Below are 5,184 nucleotides of genomic sequence, written 5' to 3'. Positions count from 1 at the left end.
GATCCTGCAGTTAGCACTTAATTGCTTGATAATAGATCACCTCTAAACTGATGTCTTCTTGATCCTCCCTAATTAGATGTCTCTTTTTTATATCCTTTTCCTTTCCTCTATTCTACTCTAACTAATTCTACAATGTAATCTCACTTCATAACTCTTTAGCCACTGTGAATGCACTTTTTGCGCATGCAAACTTCTCTCTTTGCTCCTTCAATACCTTACTCACTCACTAGAGAGTTTAGGGTTTGTCCTCCTTAAGAAGACTTAGGTGACTTAGGGTTAGGCATGAATCTATGACTAAGGTTCATCTATTTTGCCACCTAATCCTTCCCATTTTTTGATTGGTTGCATGTAATTATATAGGGAATCCAACTCGAGATTCATCCTTATCTCTAAAATATCAAAATTCAATCTTAAGTTGGCTCAAAAATAGTTTACATAGTTGTTTGTGCCTTTATAAACAAATATGTCAAAATTATTCCACTAGGCATCTGAAGTCTTTGATGCTTGGCATATGCTGTTCTCTATGCTGTGACTCAGCATCTGTGTTATTTGGCATGCACTACTTCCTTGGTTCTTGTGTCACTTGGCATACACTGTTTGCTCGGCACTTAAGTGACTCAACACTCACTGTGACTCGACATGCTCTATAATATACATGTTGTATTCGACATGTACTACTTGTTCGGTATGAACTAAGTAAATAATGTAAGTGTGTTGACACTCATTTGTCAAAACCAATCTGAGATCAACAATCTCCCCCTTTGACATGAGTGTCAAAAACACTTGAGTATACATTAATATCCTTAATCTCATGAGCATAACATATCTCTAACTCGGCTTATATACTTCAAAATTTCAAAAAAATTGAACAGTTTAGATACCTCATAATCTAATATCTCCCCCTGAGTTGATATTTTAGTTCTATATCCAAATTTTTTTACTCCTACTGAGTAAATGTGTCTTATCTGATACTCTTTGACTTCATGCTTCTCCTTCTTTACCTACTAGATCCTTACATCTTTGCCAAAATTTTGTATCTCCCCAAAAATGTTGTGCTCCCCCTTTTATATCATTTCTTTTATCTTTTCCTCTCCTCTCAAAATATTTCATCTCTTTTGCTCTATCTCTCCCCCAAAAATATGTCTTCCCCTTTTTGACACTTATGTCAATGGGCTATACACTTAGTGTGTGTTTGTCCAAAAAGGATTTATGGACATCTAATATTATCTTGAGAGCTACATCCTAGTTCTCACATGCCACATCCAAAGACTTTATTTGGATGGGCAGCTCAGCAACAAGGTGAACTAGACAATCTAAGGTTGAAAGATTTGGGTCTTTCTTCATTAGGGTTTCATCATAGCCTAGCTCCTTATGAAAAGTTCCCATATGAGGGGTTAGAGTGGCTTGGATGCTAATCAATTTGGACCTTATGTTGGCCTCATCTGCTGACAATGCAGCTAACTAACTTTGGGTTTGAATCAATGGCCCGAAATGCTTCTCACTTTGAGTTGGATTCATAGGTAGTTTCGCACCTGATGAACTTATCTAACATTCCAAGCTCAAGATGTGACTTATGGTTTCTTGGGTGAAGAGTATTGGATTACACAATTTAGTGTACAATGAGAAGATATTCTCAAGTACCTTCTTCACATCCTCAACCTTAGTTGCTAATGCAACTTGTGTCAGTGCTATGTCACTTGATATTTTCTCATTGACTTTGCTTTGAAACTTCTTTTCTAACCATTCTAATAGTTTGACATTTGTTTTTAGGTCAACGTCACTCACTTTCTCCACTATATTTGTCAGTTGTTCTATTAGTGGCTTGGTCTTATCTGGAGTTGACAGACTGAATGCATCTAAAAAGATGTCTTTGATGTCTTGTAGTGCCTGCTTCTACCTGTGCTCCCTTCTAAGCCTTTCTTGATGCTTTTCCCTTGCCAGGGCTTGTTGCGAAATGCCCATTTGTTCTATAGTTATTGTATCGTAGTCATACTTGGGTAGAATAATTTCTTCATCAAGGATCACATCTCCATATTAGATCACTTCTTTTGCATTTGATGAACTCGGCCTCGGCACTGAGATCTATAAAGGGGTTGCATTTGTGCTCGACTTTTGAAGAGTTTGAGTGGAAGGAGTGCCAGATGTTGGTAAGGTTACCAATACTTGGATAGTTGTTTGCTCCTTTAATTGAGGTTACATATCACTCTCTTCAGGTTTGCCTTGTTCTGCCACAATGACTTGACTTGCACGGTGATCTTGTGTTGTAGGTGTAGATAAGATTACCTGTCTTGTTCCACTCTGTTCTTCTGTAGTGGCTTGTGTTTCCACTATACTCTTCTCAACTATATCAAAATTATTTAATGTAGCTTTAGATTCTTTGACCAAAGGTTGTATGGTGGTGACTTGAGGGATGATAGAAGGTGGTTCTTGTGGATTCACCTTTTCCCTTTCAGTATTAGTGACTGATTTTTACAATTCATCTATGTTGACCAAAACAAGATTTTCATAAAGTTTGGCTTGCAGTGAAGATTGATCTAATATCTTCTACAAATCACCTTTTGTAAGGGGATTGATGTTCTGAGCTGATAGGTCAAAAACATCTTTAACAACTACTGTTTTAGTAGTCTCACTTGTGACATGTTGAGGACTGACACTTGGCAATTGTGTGTCTTGCACACTTTGTTCTTCATCCTGCTTGGCTCAGTTATTACCTTGTCATCTATTTGCACTGTTGTTCCTTCCTCAACAATGTTATATTTATCATCATCCTCATATTCATCCTTTACTTCAATAGGTTATGGTTCTCCTTCCTTTACTGTAGTCAACCTATAAGTAAGTTTCCACATCTGTGTGGACTTTTTCACTACATCCTCAATGTTGTTTTGTAATATGCTAAAGGCTTTGTATTTAGGTGTGAACCTAACTGCATATTTCTTCGTAATCTTAGCAATTTGTGACTTAGTTAGTTTAGGCATCACTTCTACTAGTGAGATCTCCCTAATTTGTCTCTCCAGGTTCAAACGATAGTGCCATTTCTGTTCAACTAGGTCATATAAACTTTGGGCATAGAGTTGGCAATCTCTAATCGAGTAGTCTTGAATTTTTCCATCGTGGCATATATGGCCTCCTCTACTTGGTTCTTCTCTACTTTACCAAGATTATCAAAATCTATATGTGTAAATCTTGATAAATTTGCACTATTCTTAACATTTTCGCATAAATTTTATAAGTCTGAAAAAGGATTATGACTCACCACTTTAAATTGGCTGATGTCATCTGACTCATTTTTCTCTTCATCAGACTCGACTTGTGTTATATACTTCCTCCTTGGCCTTTTCTAGAATTGACCTTCTTGTTTTGCTTGTTCGGTCTTTTCTTTAGCCTTTTGTGTAGTTGCAAATGTATTAGCTCTTGTAGTAGCTACAGTAGGCTTGGTTTGGCTTGGTTTTATAGTTTTCTTAGCCCTTGTCACTGGTTGTGCCTTGGGCCTTCCTCTTCTTTGTATTAGTGGGTGTAGGTGCTTCCTCGGCTTCTTCTTCCTCGACACCTTCAGCTACTTCAGTCTCCTCCTCTTCTGGCTGATCTTCACCCATACCTTGAGTTAATGCAAGAAGTGCTTGTGCTTGAATGTCTTCTTCCTCTTCTTCCTCTTCTTCCTCCTACTCGACACCCTCTCCAAACTTAGCTTTCAATTTCTTCACTATCTTCTCCTTTTTCTTCATGGCAGAGGTAGTCTTGAGTTCCATTATGATTTTGGATTTAGCTATTTCATTATTTCCAAATATCTTTGCACTTTTATCTACCTCTTCTACAAGTAATACAATAATAGCTCTAGAGGCTTCATCCACATTGATTTCATAACCTAAGGGTCTCAACCATCTCACCCTTGGAGTAGCAGCTTGTATAAAAGTGTAGTCGGCATCCACTAGAAAATATACATCATCATAGTGTTTCTCTACCAGTGACATTGGTATTCTCAACCTTTTCTTCATTGATTGTTTGAAATCCTCAAAGTAGATAGTCATCACGGATTCAAAGTTCTATCCTAACTACTCAATGTACTCACCAATCTAAACTACTACTGACATGTTGGTTTTCCAAGATACTATTCAAAATGTTGGAAAGGTGTCCTACACATAAATGAATATGCATATCAATATAGAGCCAAACTTTCATTGTGCACTCTTTGTCTTTTTGATGGCTTCAAGGTTCTCAACTAGCTCCTGAAATTGGAGTGCTACTAGATCATATGTATGATCTTTCTTGACAATTTTTTATCCCACATCCACAGCTATGCAAGGCACACCATTTAATCTACTAGATTGGTAAATTTTTTGTGAAATCACCTCGACATAAAACTCAATCAATGGATCATTAATTGTATCAATTGTCATGCCTCTTTTGTTCTAGATAGCTCCAGTGTTCTTCTCAATCACTTATTTAGCATCACTTCTCAATGTCTTAGCCCAACCTAGGGTTGGGTAACCAGTGACCCTATGTATTATCCTCTTAGTAATTTTGATAGGTCCATTGTCCAACCACAATAAACTATCATGTATTCGGCTAAGCACTATCTTGATCCACTTGATTTTAAACACATTTGGAAAATCTAGGGTTCGTGTCAATCCCTTTTTCTCTACAATTTTGAATTCGTCCTTCAATACACAATTGTCACAGAGTCTGTTGTATACCTCCCTGATCTCCATATCCCCAATGCTACCAATTTTATATTTATAGCATTTCCTTACATCTTGCACCATTAACACATTTGGTGGAACCATCGACAATGCACCATAAGGGTCTTGCTTGTATGCAATGTCAAGAATAGCTTTGAAAATGGATGGCTTAACTTCATTACTCACTAATTAAACATTAAAAACTTCCTTTCCCTATACATTCTTTGAACTAGATGTCATTATGTGAAACTAGGGTTTATGAAAATGTAAATTGCATAGCTCGAATCTTGATAAATACCTTATGAAATCTGATGAACCGGTGATGAATCATTGCTCAAACCTTCTGCAATTGCTTTGGATGGTTTTCTAGATCACCTTCTGCTCAGCTCACTCTTTCTTGATTTTGAAATGATGAAAAATGAGTAAAAAATTGATCAAATACCCTTTGAAACCCTGCACTTAATGTTGAGTGCTTCCACAGCTGTAAGCTCGACATAAACTAGTTTCA

Source organism: Cupressus sempervirens, chromosome 4 (assembly GCF_028749045.1).
Source record: "Cupressus sempervirens isolate cs-2001-9-10 chromosome 4, ASM2874904v1, whole genome shotgun sequence".
In the NCBI taxonomy this organism is placed as follows: Eukaryota; Viridiplantae; Streptophyta; class Pinopsida; order Cupressales; family Cupressaceae; genus Cupressus; species Cupressus sempervirens.
This window is presented reverse-complemented; position numbering follows the sequence as displayed.